This window comes from Wyeomyia smithii, chromosome 2, assembly GCF_029784165.1.
Source record: "Wyeomyia smithii strain HCP4-BCI-WySm-NY-G18 chromosome 2, ASM2978416v1, whole genome shotgun sequence".
In the NCBI taxonomy this organism is placed as follows: Eukaryota; Metazoa; Arthropoda; class Insecta; order Diptera; family Culicidae; genus Wyeomyia; species Wyeomyia smithii.
In genome coordinates this window covers 187,612,973-187,629,492 of record NC_073695.1, presented here as the reverse complement: position 1 = coordinate 187,629,492, position 16,520 = coordinate 187,612,973, and the positions used below count along the sequence as shown (strand labels likewise).

Sequence of the window (16,520 nt, the reverse complement as noted above, 5' to 3'; positions counted from 1 at the left end):
TCGGCTGTAGGTTAATGTACAGCCATCAGTAGAGCTGTACATTAACCTACGGCCGGGCAAATCGGTTCGCGCCGCTTTTCGTATCTACTATGGCAGAGGCCATAGAGCTGGCTGATGTATTCACTTCATGCAAGCCTGCTGCTGATGCTTCCCGCTACCACACTGAAACAGCATTTTAGTGAAGGGAGTGTCGTTGCATCAGCTGACCCTGCTACTATCGATGCTGATATACCCGCTGCAACAGCTACGTTATGCATAGCCATGCCACAGTTGTGGCCGCTATACGCTGGCCCAACTGCTGAGCAACTGCAACGCTATCCGTAGCCATGCCACAGTTGTGGCCGCCATTGGTATCCGCTGTACCTGCATCTGCTGGCCCTGCTGCTATCGATGGTGAGATCCGCTGAAACTGCTACGCTTATCCGCAGCCATGCCACAGTTGTGGCCGCTATCCGCTATCGATGGTACCCACTGCTCGCTCCCGCTGCTGCTAAGGGAGGACTGCTGTCGTCGCTGTTCAGAACTATTATGACAGACTTCGACTAAAACAGGCTTTTATATAGGGATGAAAATAGGAATGAATTATTTTTCGTACGTGGTGGAATGATATCGTCAGTTGAATTCAATACTGGCACAACTCAAAATTCATAGTTTCGAGAAAAACGCGTTTGAAAATTTGCGTCAAAAATTACTTTTTTCGTTTTCGTGAAAAATTTCATTTTTAAGATTTCCCATATTTATTGAACTTGTTTGGGTCTATCATGTGCATGTAATAAGCAAGTTTTAAGAATTGCAACCTCATTTTTCTATCTTTTTAGGGATATTTTAGATTTGTGCAATAAAGGCACATCTACTTATATTTCCGGAAATATTGTGAATTTTAAAACGGGTCTTTGTGAGATGAAACTTTATAGTATTTGCCATCGTTTGCCATCGATAACTCAAAACTGCAAAATTTTGAGTTGTGCCAGTTTTGAATTCAACTGACGATATAACTTGAAAAATATGTGTGACTTCATTCCGGCTCAGAGCGATCATTTGATAAGCTCCACCTCTTTTTTCAGTTTCTAAAGTTTTTCCTCAGTTTCGTAGCACGGATGCACAAAAATGATTTCTTGTCGAACCGGACCGATAGCACTCCCATTGAAGCAACAAAATAACATCGTCGGCTTCGTGCAACACTGGCACAGCTCAAAATTTTGCATTTTTGAGTTTTTGATGGCATACGATGCCAAATACTGTTAAGTTTCATCACACGAAATCCCATTTCGAAAATCACAAAAATTCCAGAGTTATGAGTAGAAGTGCCTTTGCTGCACAAATCGAAATCTCCATAAAGTTAGTAAAAATAAGGTTTTAACTTGAACAACGTGCTCATAATATGTGCATAATAGACCTAAAGGTGTTACATAAGAATTAGTAATCTTAAACTTCAAAGCTTTCTTTAAAAACGAAAAATAAGTTTTCGACGCAAATTTTCAAACGCGTTATTCTCGAAACTATGTTTTTTGAGTTGTGCCAGTGTTGCACGAAACCGACGACATGTTTTGTGTCGTGTTGTGCAGCTTGGTTGAAGAAAATGTTCCCGTCCCCGTGTCGCATGTAGCAGATTATTGCGTTCAGTAGACAGTAGATAGTGTATCCAGCGAATAAACACCGATGGTGCTCTCACACACGCTACGGTTTTAACCCGTATCTTATTGCGGTTTGTAACATCAAGCGATTTCGTTTGCTCGCTGTTGCGTGTTGCATCATGTTGCAACTTGGCAGCTGAGAGACGACGAAATTCTGTTTATGCTGATTGATTGAATCGACTTCATATTAGCTCTGCATAGTCGAACTAACTGCTTTTGTGAATGCGTACTAGCCACATCCATGTCACGAACGTCATTCCCATACATTTTGCTTGAAGCCAATTTTCTCTGGCTCTCTGGCTCGATTTTACGTCAAAAGGCTGTCAGTGCTTTCGAAACAGCCGATTAAGCTTCGTTCATGCGAGATCAGCTTTTTCTGCAAGTGGTGTGTAGAAATGTAAAAAGCGAAGAACGTTTTTTTTTTGTTTCGTTAGTTCTCTAGATGTTGTGCAGGACATAAATGAATATGTCCAGACATGTTTCAACACGTTCTGGACCATAAATTCAATATTCATATTGATATGTATTCATTAGAACTTTTCACGCAAAAAAACGTGCAACAGCCTATGCGGCACAATGAACGGAACTTAAGACCATATCATTAACAGTAGCGCCATCATCATCGGCGGCGGCTTCAGGAAACAGTCGCCGTGACATGGGTCTGGTACTAACAGGGTAGTTTATTATTCAATGTCGGTTATGCTGATTGCAGCCTTTGCGCTGCCCCTACAGTGGGGGGTTTACTAAATAAAGTGAAAATTAGAAAACTACAACAGAATTTGATTGCATCCCGCACAGAATGTCTGCTTGTGTTGATGCCAGAAAATTATCAACCTTCAATTATTTTTTTATTTGCCTTGAAAAAAGCATTTTGCGGTTCAAAATCGGTTGCTAATTACAACGTTTGAGCTGCCCTAACATTGGGGGAATTAAGATACACGGACAACATGCACTGTGGAAGCTATTTCACATTCAGTAAATTAGACGGGTGCGACAGATTTAAATTGCTAGGATGCAACTCAGAATGCTTGCTTTCGTTGACAAGATTATTAACTTTCAATGACTTGTTTATTTACCTTAAAAAAGGCATTTTGATTTCCGAAATTGTATTTCCTGATGGCAATCTTCATGCTGCCCCAACACGGGGGGAATAATGGCTGTCTGGCGACACACGCTGAGAAAAACCGCGCTGCTCCTGAGACGTGGTGACCAATCACAGGGCTAGTGCTTCTGTTAAGGAAGGACGACTGCTGTTGTCGCTGTCTAGAACTATTATAAGCGGTTCCGACTGAAACAGGCTCTTATATAGGCCAAATAGCATGTTTTCAATTGCAAGGTATATGATCCTGTCGACCGTGCTTGGGAAGCAAGCATATAACGACCAATCAGAGGTCGAATTTTTCGTTTTGACAAGGCTTGACTATTTTCAATAATACAATAGTGTGAATAATAAAATTACAATTATCTTATTTTGGGAAGAATCTTAGAAGATTTTCCAATCTATTGCTGCAAGAACGAAGGAAATCCATCGAATACTAACCGATTTATTAGCATTTGAAATTGGACATATTTTTCACTTTTTTCGGTTTTAGATTTTCATTTCACATCCCTATGTAGCCGAACTTCCTGAGAGAAGTATTCTACTTCAAAAACAGGATTTACGCTTTGCTCTTTACCAGTCCACATAAGCACTAAGAAGACTGTACCTCACAGTCGAAATATATATTTGCGGACTGAATTTCAATATTTATTTCCAAAAAATTTAGTAGAGTATAACGGAAACCGATAACTATTTCTTTGATTGATCTCAATCACTCTGCTAAGACGCTCGTTATAGATTTTCTAGAAAGATATCGTAGCCAAGAATTCACACTCGCTCTAACACATTCTCCGTAAAAGGCACCTTCTGTTAGACAAGCCATCGTCTTATTGCAGAAGATGAATGATCGGAACGGAGCAGACAGTGTTGCATTTTTTGCTCTTTGTGGTTGAAGACACCCAACAACTTACTCTTCCGAGAAAATTTCGAAAATTCTAAGAGAATGCTACCAGAACCTCAGTTGAGTTGGCGCAAAATCCTTCAAAAGGTAAATAAAAACATAACAATAAAAACAGCCAATAGTTTCAAAATGTATATCAAATGTATGTATATCAAATAACCTCCCAGCCCCAGCTGGTCTCGAGGTACGTACGATGCTAGCCTTAGAAGCCAGATGTCGTAGGTTCGAGTTTCGGCCCGGGAGAGACTGTTAGTGTCAGTAGGATCGTAGCAATTGTCCTGTACACTAAAACAGTTAGCTGCGAAGTCTGTGTATAATAAACAAGAGGTCGAGTTCCGATTCGGAATGTAGCACCAAGGCTTTACCTTTTAATCAAATGTGAATTGTATAAAATCAATCACTACTGATCCTCGTAATCAAGCATTCTGTGAACGTGTTTAAAAGATAAATGAACTCAAAGATAGGCAACACCCTACTTGCTCGTTTTGGCAAAATAAAATCAAATTTTTGTTTATACTGAAAAACACAAATTTGAAGGCAATTGTGTAAATAAGAATTTTCGAAAGAATTTTTGAAAGAGTGATCTGAATAAAAATGTAATATTGTCATACATACTCCGATCGAAGAACCCAACCTCTGAGCAAATATGTTTGAAAAGAGATAGTCAGCACTTTAGTAATGGTGGCACCATTCAACCAAACAGCATTTTCGATACCGTTGACACCGGGAGTGGCATCGACTAAATTGATATTGCAATGACATCAAGCAACCAATGAACCAGAAGCTCTAAGCTACCAGGATGTGGGCAAACTTTTACTTTACGAGTTTTTCATAGTCGTAATACGACAAGCTTTTAAGTGCAAGCGCACCAGGTACTACGAAAGGGCAAAAAACCACCCGAAAGCTAACTGCTATCACAACCTACTCAAAGAGGATCGAAATAATGGAACTTTGTGTGGCTCTTATGAGTCGTCGGTTTCGGCATACTCTATTGTTCAATAGCATTTCAAAATGTTTTCAATTAGAATCCATAGTTTGCAAAAAATTAAGAGCACCACAAGGAAAAATGTTCTACTGAGTATGATGTTGACTAGCATGATATGACAAACATACTACTAAAACGCAATGAGGCTTTCAATACGCTTTTACTGATGCGTGGAACACACATATACAGTAAGGTCTTTTTTTTACACGAAGGATGCGTCCCAAATTTGTATGGGATCGCATAAAAAAAACATTTTTGAATTGCAAATATAACGAAAAAAAAACCGTTTTAAAATGTTTGAACTTCGTTTGAATATGATAGTGGTCAATCTAAAGACCAAAATTCAATATTTTAAATTTTCAGTTTTTACACCAAATTGTGTTTTTTTTTCAAACGGATATATGATCACCTTTGGCCTAAAACGGAAAACGTGATTGTAATGAGGTCGATATCTTGTACCATTTTTGAGTAATTAAGAAAAGCAACCCGCGTAAAAAAACCGTGTAGAAAAAACCGTGTGAAAAAGAACCTTACTGTATGATGAAGCATGTGGAAATACAACTCATCAAATTGATTGCACTCTCGTAGCAAGTTTGAAGATGAAATCATGAAACTATTTACATTTACCTGAGCAGCTCGGGCATGGTGAAGCAACAGTCAAATATAAAATGTCCTAGTTGCGGGAAACAAAAAGAAATGCCCCTATCGGAATATGTCAGAAGGAGCCTACCCACAAAAACTGGAAGCCATAAATTATGTATGATAGTTGTTTAGCCCAGGTGCAACGCGGGGCAAAATTGTTCAAAATGATACAATGATTAATAGTTTCACATTCCGTCCTTCTTTTGCATAAAGTTGAAAAGTGGCACTGCTTCAGCAGCCTGACAAGAAATAGGTTCCCCGATCCATACAACAGCTCAAGGCTGACATCGACTAAACAATAACCCCGAAAAGGAACCCCCGACTACCGGCGTACACCACAATCACACTGTATCATCGGATATCGTGCTGCTGTAGTTCAGTGAAACAGAACGGAATGGGACTATATCACTACCATAGATACGGAATTTATTTATGAAAATAATATTCATAAATAAACTGCTAGCACGAAATGTGCACTTTCCAGAACTAGGATGTCACTCCGTTCGCTGTTACGAGCAAACTTTTTGCTAGTCTTCGGACAGATCTTAATCGGTGCGGACCCATGCTGGGTGCGGTCGGTGGTCTTTGAAAATTTAAAATATTCAAACACTGTGTGTAATACCCTCACGATTATATGTGATATTAGCTATTCTTACTGTAGATGATGTTTTAACTCGTTAAGTTTCTTCAAAAAGAGATTTTAGGTATGTTTGAGGTGTTACGTAATCATACCGATAGAAAATTCAATTTAAAATTGTATGTATTGTGTTGAGAGATGCCTAAAAGTGAAGAAATATTATATTTTGAAATGTGTGAATGGAAACAACACCAAAAAATAACGTAAAAATTTTCGGATATAATCAAAGGATTACACATCAAACTGGATAACATTACCATTTGACAAAGGATTACCCCTATTTGGATACAAGTAAACTTCAACATACCGAAATAATGGATAAAATAACACAAAAGCCGAAAAAATTGGATTATTTCGCAAAATTTTCCAGTTTTCAATATGGCGCCCAAAGGATTTAAGTCGCAATACAGTTGTAACCTTCACCTAGTGGAAATCGATTTGTTTATTTTTAAAAACGTGATTGACAGAATAAAAACTTCGCAGTATCATTTCGCGTGCAACGAAAATCGCCGATTTCGTGCAGGCTTGCAACGTTTGCCGGTGGAAAACTTGGTTATTTGCAATCGGGGCACGTGGCCGATACGGTCGATTTCATGTGATAACCGGTCGCGCGGCAAGAAGTGCCTTGTTTGTGGGCGATTTTCGCCTCCTTACACCAACACTCTGATTTATTGTAGAAAGATGCCAAAAAAGTGAAATGCTTATAGTCTCCGAAAATGTGTCTCTTTCATCAGATAACATTAAGTCATATCACTAAGGAAATTACTCCTGATTTGTTTATGGCGCGATTTGTTTAATATGAAGATCAAATTAATGTTAAGTGAAAGAATAAATGCCAAAAATTGTGAAAAAATAAAAGACCAAAGCGGAAGCAAAAGTGTCATAAAAATTTCTCAGTACAGCATATTCAATCATTTGTGTGTTACCTGCGATTAAAAATTGCTGAATTTTACAAAAAATCAAGAGTTTTTGGAAATATTAGTTTAACATTTTATGTTCCTAGAAACCAAGGAATCATCTGTATCACTCACAAGCATCATAGAAACTCACAGAACAACGCATTACAACCTGAGAAAATATCGTGGATAAAGTCTCTGAGCATAAAACCAGTATGAGATACATTTTAACATCCAACTAACTATTACAAATAGAGTTCTCAGATAATCAGAATATGATGGTAATTTTACTAAAACTTCATGACTGTCTCTGAGTAAAGGAATACTCTTAGATGGGATGCTCTGTAACAGGCTGTTATTTACATGAATACTTTCACTTTTACTTACTTTTGAAAAATTGCGCTCATAATGCCGCAATATCAATCAAGCACAATCAAATATCTCACAGGTTATGATAAAAAAATTTAATACCAAATCGGTTTTTTTTATTGATATAGTAACTTCGGTAATGTTGTAGATAATATTTTTGTAACTCAAAAAAAAGTTCAAATTGTGAATTTACTTACCTTTTGTAATTTTTATGGAAAAAATAGATTTTTGATATTCGGACTGTGCAATATCTTGAAAATATAACGACTTTGGTAGTATGTGGCCGAGCGTTGTCATGCAGCAGAATCACTTTTTCGTGCCTCTGCTCTATTGTGGCCTTTTTCGCGCAGTGCTCGGTTTAATTGCATCAATTGAAGTCGATACCGTTTCCCAGGGATGGTTTTATTCGGTTGCAACACCTCATAATAAAAAGCACTAACCTGGTCCTCCAAATACGCAGCTTGTGTATATTCAGCCGAGCAGCCGGAAGAAGCATGACCGATCAACGCAATGACCTTTCCTTCAGGTTACTGTAATGACTTCATTTTTCATCGCCTGTCACGATACGATAAATGCAACCCTTCCTTTTTTGTCGCAACAACTTTGTTCACAGGCGAAAACATGCCACTCAACGTCCCTTGGCTTCAAATAATAAAGAAAAACTATGTTCTTTATTTTTGAATCGATCCCAAAGCAAAGCATGGAATGGCCTGGTGGGTAATTCCTAATACCGAAGCAAGCTTCTCCTGCGTTTGCCATGGATCCTCACCGTGTAATTCCTCCAATTCAGCCTATTCGAAGGTTTTCGGCCTTTCTTTGTCCGGACAGTCGTCAACATCAAAATTGGTGACTTTGAAACGGCAAGTTTTTTGTTTAACTATCGATACCCTTTAGTCACCGTTTCTTTGAATGAAAATTGCCGCAAATGAAGATTATTTGGTACGAAACCAGACATTTTTACATAACCAAAAGTACATGTGGGTCATTCCATACGAAGTGTACATGCCACTTGGACATGACCATCACAGATTTTGCTCAAAATTGGGGGAATTATTCATCTACTGTCTCTTCGGAAAAATCCCAATTTTGGTATCGATTGGAATACCCCCGCTCTTTAGGACCCCCCTCTTTATTGCAAAGTCACGCAATTTTTGTCAAAAATCCCATTTTTTCTTTTTCTTACAATTCATAGACGTAAGATGCCCGAAAAATACTGATAGATGATTTTTGAAGAAAATAAACCAAGGAATCCAGAAAAAATATAAATTTTGACCGGAAGTGTTGCCAGATAAAATATTTTTGTATTTGAAAACTATATTTACATTTTTCGGCAAATGCAGCCATTTTTATTTTAAATTTTATAATTTCATCGTGTTCCTTGGAAAATTTCACATTAGAAACAACTATCATCCCGAGATACAATGAGCCAATCTCGAGATATAACATTTTTACGAAAAAAGTTCCAAACTTCGTAACTATTTTATTTTATAATTCATAGACGTAAGGCACCCGAAAAATAGTGATAGGTGAATTTTGAAGGAAATAAACCTAAGAATCCAGAAAAAATATTATTTTGCCCGGAAGTGTTGCCAGATAGAATATTTTTGTATTTTGAAATTAAATTTGCATTTTTCGGCCAATGCACAATGGTCCAGAAACCAAATTGAGGAGGAAATTTGGGTCTAGAGCTCTATAGCAACATTTTAGAGAGAAATTTTCTTCTACAAAGTTGTTACATATGATAAAGCGCTTATTGAAAAATTATCAAAAATTAGGGTGACCAACATTTTCGATGCAATCAAGTATCTAACTTTTTTATCTTTGTAGATAGAAGAAAAATTTGTTCTACAATGTTATAGCCCCATTTATTTTAAGTAGCTTTGTAAGAAAAAATTTTTCTCTATCTTTGAAAACAACCGATTTATATTGAAAAAACACATTTTACCCTCCAACATTTTTATTTCAAGTTTCATCCCAAAACTGTCTTTGAACGACTTTTAGAGCTTTTTAAGTGAAACAATTTGCAATGCTGACATCATAAATATCTCAATTTTACTCAAAGTTATTGATATTTTCCATCGAAAAATATGCGTTTTTCATTTGTATGTCATTCTTTTTGGGGCAAACATAAAAAATATCACTTGGTCTCATTTTGAAGGGCATGCTTGGCACTATAGAAGGAGGAATTTTAAAAAATAGGTTATTTTTTTAATTTGAGTAAATTCAATTTAAAAACAAGACAAAAATTTCAATAATTTTATACATTATGCATATAAAAACACCAAGATTAATTTTCTGGTATTTTTCCTTATAACTAGGATTGATTACGTTTAATTTGATCCAAAAAGAATAAAAATCGATCAACTGGTTCAAAAGTTATGAATTTTTTTAAAAATAAATACGTCGTTTTTTATGGTCACCCTATTTCGAAGTTGGTCACGCAAAGTGCTTCAATTGTGCTCAAAATCGCAGGGATGGATTTATGTTGAAAATAATCAAACCCATATTGTTTCGTTGGGTTGTTAGGGGGAGTATCTCCGAAATAGGGTGACCATGAAAAACGGCCATATTCGATGTATTTTATTTAAAAAAATTCATAACTTTTGAACCAGTTGATCGATGTTCAATCTTTTTGGATCAAATTAAACGTTATTATTCCTAGTTATAAGAAAAAATACCAAAAAATAAATCTTGGTGCTTTTATATGCATAATAAAAAAAAAGTTAGAGCATAAAATATGTTTTTTCAATATAAATCGATTGTATTCAAAGATAGAGAAATTTTTTTTTACAAAGTTACTAAAAATTAATGGAGCTATAACAATGTAGTACAAATTTTTCTTCTATCTACAAAGATAAAAAAGTTAGATACTTGATTGCATCGAAAATGTTGGTCACCCTAATTTTTGATAATTTTTCAATGAGCGCTTTATCATATGTAACAACTTTGTAGAAAAAAGTTTTTCTCTAAAATGTTGCTATAGAGCTCTAGACCCAAATTTTCCCCTAAATTTGGTTTCTGGACCATTGTGCAATGCAGCTAATTTTATTTTAAATTTGATGGTTTCATCGTGTTTCTCAGAAAATTTTGCGTAAGAAGTACTCACCACTCCGTGGTAATATAAGCCAATCTTGAGATATAACATTTTACGAAAAATCAATTACGAAATTCAGAACTATTTTCGTAAAAATGCTATATCTCGAGATTGGCTCATATTACCACGAGGTGATAAGTGTTTCTTACGTAAAATTTTCCAAGAAATACGATGAAACCATCAAATTTGAAATAAAATTAGCTGCATTTGCCGAAAAATGCAAATTTAGTTTTAAAATACAAAAATAATCTATCTGGCAACACTTCCGGTCGAAAATATTAATTTTTCAGGATTCCTTGGTTTATTTTCTTCAAAATTCACCTATCACTGTTTTCCGGGTGTCTTACGTCTATAAATTGTAAAAAAAATAATTACGAAGTTTAGAACTTTTTTCGCAAAAATGTTATATCTCGAGATTGGCTCATATTACCTCGAGATGATAGTTGTTTCTTATGTGAAATTTTCCAATGAACACGATGAAATTATCAAATTTAAAATAAAAATGGCTGCATTTGCCGAAAAATGTAAATTCAAATACAAAAATGATTTATCTGGCAACACTTCCGGTCAAAATTTATATTTTTTCTGGATTCCTTGGTTTATTTTCTTCAAAAATCATCTATCAGTATTTTTCGGACATCTTACGTCTTTGAATTGTAAGAAAAAGAAAAAAGGGATTTTGAACAAAAAATGCGTGACTTTGCAATAAACAGAGGGGTCCCACAGAGCGGGGGATATTCCAATCGATACCAAATTTGGCATTTTTCCAAAGTGACAGTAGATGAATAATTCTCCCAACTTTGAGCGAAATCTGTGATGGTCGTGTCCAAGTTTGTGCTTTTTCGTGGTCACTTCGTATGGAATGACCCATATATAACACGTATGGAATGACCCATATATAACACTCAAAAAACAGATATATAACGCCCTCTAGGTAAAACACCTCAGTCCATTTTTTCGGAATTTGCAAACAATAAATATTAAAATATGAGACTACTGGGAATACCCAGTATTTTATGGGACAGATCTATTATACAAATTTAAGAGTTCACAAGGAGCAAAAATAAATCGAAAAAAAATTTTCGTTTGAGCTACTTTAGACATAACTCACATAGCTTTCTTATGAAAAAATCGTGAGAGTTGCATAATTTGCCTAAAAATGTAATGTTTTTGACTACACTGCAACTCCTGGCGATATGCCCCTTTTCCAGTCGGGATTATATACCCAATTGCTTTTGGTTTCACTTTTGAGACTTCAAGCGCTTTATCCCTTTCCACTATAATCTCTACTAAAGGCATAATAACGTGTGAGGAAAAAAATCCGAACAACTTTCCACAAAATGAGGATCCACTTTTATATAACTGGTAACACGACCAGTCGATTCTGTCAAGTGACGCTTGATTGAGAAAAAGGCGTTGTCGGAAAAAGACCGTCGTAAATTGATTTTCAATTTTGTGAGCGAAATAAAGAAAAGTCTAAAAGTGAAGTGTTCCACTATTTTAAAGATCTTGGATATAAAAAACATTCATATACATTACTGTCAAAGTCTTCGAGAATAGAAATACCTTCAAAAGAAAATCTGTTTCCAGACGAAAATGCACTTTGAAAGAGAGCAAAGTTTGAACGAAATTGAGAGCAGAAACGCCTGATCGGTCGGCGAAATCATATTGTGAGCTGAGCAATAAATATCAGATTGATCCAAAAACGGTGAAATGGGTTAAAACCTAAAATAAAACCTTGAAATGGGTTTAAAACTTAGAATATAAGTACCATGAAAATGACTGAGTAGTGTTTTGGCCAGATCTTGCACTGTCACACTATGCTAATGCAACTTCAGCGGATTTGCGGCAAGGCAATATCGGGTTTATTCCGAAAGGATACAATCCTCAAAATGTGCCACAGCCGCAGTCTATTGAAACTTTCTGAGCAAATTTGTTGATACGTATTTACGATGTTGGCTAGAAAGTGAAAATTTTGAGGGGGGGTCAGGTTGTTCAGCGTTCAGCGTTACGTAATTTGACGGAGGGGAGTCATATCGAACGTTACTTATCGTTACATAGGGGGGAGGGGGTCTGAATTCTAGATTTTAAGCGTTACTTTAATACTTTTAATGTCTTTAAGCTTCTTTAAGCTGGTTCGCCTATATCGAACGAGTTTCATATGATTTAAAATAAAATACAAGTAGTGTTTTTTTATTTACTTAGTTGAATATTAAAAAGCAAGATTTCAAAGCGGTTTTCTTGACATTTCGGTCTGTTTGTATATAAATTTTTATTTTTGGTGCGAGAATACTTTCAAAACACGCTGTCTGTGTGTCAAGCATTGCTAGCATCACATTTGGTGAAACGGTTTTCCCTAATCATATGCATCATATTTTAGCAATGAATTTTTACGAAAAAATAAGCTTCAGTTAAAAATTGAAAACATTCATCCAAGAAGCTATCGATCTCCTGTCATCTCAGGCTTATTTTCTAAGCAACTAAGTTCTACAAACCAATATTTCCCTACCACGCAAATACTGCTCAAATGCTGGTTAGGTTTCACACTGTCTTAATTTACCAACGCCATGGTCTTTCTCCAAGGCTCAGAAAGAAGCATCTTGTACGATACTAGGAGAATGATAATTAATGCTAATAATATGCCATTTTACGCTGCTGTTGCCTTTTGAAAGCGGCTGCTGAATATAAGCAAAGTCAAAAAAAATTATTTTAGCTTTAGCATTTAATAGGCAAGATAATCGAAAATTCTAAAATTAACAAGAAATCGCTGTTTTTATAAAATGTTGTATAGTTAGCGGATGAGTCCGAAAATGTATCATGAGCAGAACAAAGATAACTTCATAATGTCATAAAAAATCATTAAACAACTTCTCCTAGTGATGTTTGGAAACTTCCATTACAAGTTTCAAAGCAATATTATTTATCAATAATATGAAAAAAGATCCATTTTTAAGACAATAATGGAAAAAATATATTCCAAGGTTAGAGTTTTTTTTCAGTAACATGCTTCTGAAACATTTGAAGTACGAATAGAAAAACTTTTCGTGCAAAAAATTTACTAAGAAACATGAAGACTAATTTTGTATTATAAGCAAAGCGTTGAATCACAAACCGATCTTTACTTCAAGGACCTCACCTCTTAATTTTACCTGTATGTTTGCTTAGCAACACAAACAAAAGTGGGCAACCATTTTAATCGACCATTTGTAGAGATGGTCGTTGTAGATAACTAGATAACACTGGTAAATACAGGCAGGACTAGAATTTACCACAGTGCAGACAGAGCCATACAAATTTGTCATTACAGAGCATTTTGGAATGCTGGTAGAGGGTCTTGGGTTTTTTCTAAGCCCTTTCTTGGCTTTAGATAAAACCCGAATTTTTGAAACAATGCGGTTTTATTACGCTACTGATTTTTCAATTACCGCGTTCTTTCACGCGGATTTTCGAATTAACGCGGTTTTTTACGAGGTGTGTTTCCCCGCGGCGTGATTGTTTTTATTTTTTTCGCGATATGTTAATTTTGATACAGCGATGAATGTATTAAATCGTTTTGAGACGAAAAGTATTTAAATATCAAAACCCAGAAATTCACCTATAGTGAGATTTGACATTTTTAGCTAGGCCACCTTGTCTCTAGATGATTCAGATCTATGGTTTTGGGCAACGTAATTTTGATCACTTCATTCGGCTTCTACTAAAACAAGTTTCGCTTTTTTGACCGATGAAACAAATGCTCGGGTAGTAGTTCATGAAAGTATCGATATCGAAGATTTTTTTATGCCAAATGTCTTAGAAATGCATGAAACGTCGAGATCAGGTGTTATCTTAAAAACGACTTTCTTGGACTTTGTTTTCCTGTTGGGGGGTTTTTTGGACCACTGCGTCCATTTATTTGAACTATTGTGGTATTCCTTGGTTTGCTGTACTGCGCTCCAAGCTTGTCTACCACTTATTGAGGAAGTGATAGTCGGCGAGCTATAGCGAGATAGGTGCCAATCGGAAATAACTTGTTTTATGTACCTAGTTACCCTGACTGGCGGCGCATACCAGATTTCATTGGGTTCTATGGAGCCTTTATTGAAGTACCTAAGTCTGCGTCTAATTAGTGCTCCGCAATTGCAGAGTAAATGTTCCGATGTTTCGCTTTCTGAGTTGCAGAAGCGACAAATATAATCTTGTGTGAAACTAATTTTCTGAAGGTGATGTTTGCTCGGACAGTGACCAGTTATTAGGCCAGTGAATATACTGAGATCGCTCTTATTGAGACTCAGCAACTTTTAAGAAAATTTTGTGCTTGGTGTTATAAATCTTTTTGATTGGTTAAGAGATTTCACTGCCTTCCAATTGGCGGTAATCTCTCGTTGTTCCCTTCAGGACACAGTCTGAGATACCACAAAATGGTTCTGGATCAATGAAGGTTGATTGGGAGCCAAATCTGGCGAGTTCATTTGCAACTTCATTGCCCTCTATTTTGCAGTGACTAGGAATCCAGTAAAGATTTACAAAATTCAACTGGCTCATCTGTTGTAGAAGGCCAATGCTTACTTACTTTACTTTTATGGCGACAGATCATTAAGATCCTATGCCGAATCCAGAATACGTCTCCACAAAACTCGGTCTTGGACTGCTACTCTCTAGTCTCCCCTTACACCCGCAGCTCTGGCATCCTCGTCGACAGCACACATCCAGCGCGTGCGCGGTCTGCCTCGAAGTCGTCGGCCTCTATTCGGTTCTCTGCTGAATATTACCTTTGCCGGTTGCTCATCCGCCATCCGTTCTACATGGCCAGCCCACTGCAACCTGCCGTGTTTCATCAGCTTGACAATATCAGCGTGTTTGTATACTTCGTTTAGCTCGTGATTCATGCGCCTGCGCCACACTCCGTTCTCTAGTTTGCCTCCGAGTATTGATCGCAGGGTTCTACGCTCGAAGACCCCAAGCGCTCGTCGATCGGCCTCCTTCCACGTCCACGATTCATGTCCGTAGAGCGTCACCGGGAGGATCAGTGTCCTATAGAGGCAAATTTCGTACGGATCTGTAGGCTACGGGACCTAAGTTTGCTACGCAATCCGTAATAAGCCCTATTCGCCGCCGCAATCCGCCTCTTCACCTCGCGGCTCACCTCATTGTCACATGTCACGAGAGTACCAAGATAAACAAATTCGTCGACCACTTCGAAAGTATCCCCATCCATCTCCACCGCAGCACCAACACCCGTAGAACTACCACGCTCTCTGCCAACCACCATGTACTTTGTTTTGGCAGTGTTTATGGTGAGTCCAATTCTCGCAGCTTCCCTTTTGAGAGCCGTAAAGGCCTTCTCAACTGCTCTACGGTTAACACTAATTATATCAATGTCGTCCGCAAAGCCCAGAAGCATGTGAAACTTAGTGATGATGGTGCCGCCTCTCTGCACACCTGCCCTTCGTATTGCACCACCTAAAGCTATGTTGAACAGCAAGTTCGAGAGCCCGTTACCTTGCTTCAGACCATCCAACGTAACAAACGCGTCCGAAAATTCGCCCGCTGTCCTGACGCATGATGTGAAACCGTCAAGCGTCGCACGTAACAGTTTAATTAGTTTTGTTGGGAAACCATGTTCTAGCATTATTCGCCAAAGCTCGTTGCGTTTTACTGTGTCGTACGCCGCCTTAAAGTCTATGAACAGAACCTGTCTCAAGGTGAACATCTGATCCATTGTAGTTCGCCCCACTCAAAAACCCCATTGGTATTCTCCAACAAAGGCTTCCTGCAACGGCCTCAGTCGCTGGAACAGGATACGGGAGAGAATTTTGTAAGCGGAATTGAGGAGGGTTATGCCTCTATAATTACTACAGTCGAGCCTTTGTCCCTTCTTGTAGATAGGGCATATGAGTCCTTCCAACCAGTCCGTAGGTAGTTGTTCCTCAGACCATACCCTTAGGATAATCTGGTGAATTGCACTACACAGTCACTCGCTCCCAACTTTGAAAAGTTCGGCCGGTAAGCCGTCCTTCCCAGCGGCTTTGTGGTTCTTTAGCTCTTTGCAAGCATTCTCCACCTCGTCCAATGTTGGTGGGTCCACAGCTTGTCCGTCCTCCCCAATATCTATCCTGTTCCCTTCGACGACTCTCCTACCTTCCTCACCGTTCAACACTACTTTAAAATGTTGCTTCCAACGCCTGGCCACCTGCGATTTATCGGTTATCAGGTTCCCCTCCCTGTCATTGCACATGGCAGGTACTGGCACAGTCCGGTTCCTGATTCCGTTGATCGTTCTA

General features: G+C 37.6%; 1 protein-coding gene across 1 annotated transcript in view; it reads left to right on the top strand.

The window, feature by feature from the left end:
- Positions 1-5,804: 5,804 nt before the first annotated feature.
- The window catches only part of LOC129721788 (dynein beta chain, ciliary), a 52,595-nt gene continuing 41,879 nt past the window's right edge, over positions 5,805-16,520 (top strand). The window contains exon 1 of the mRNA XM_055674736.1: positions 5,805-5,965. The gene's annotated coding sequence lies outside the window, so the exon portion shown is untranslated. The remainder of the gene's footprint in view (positions 5,966-16,520) is intronic.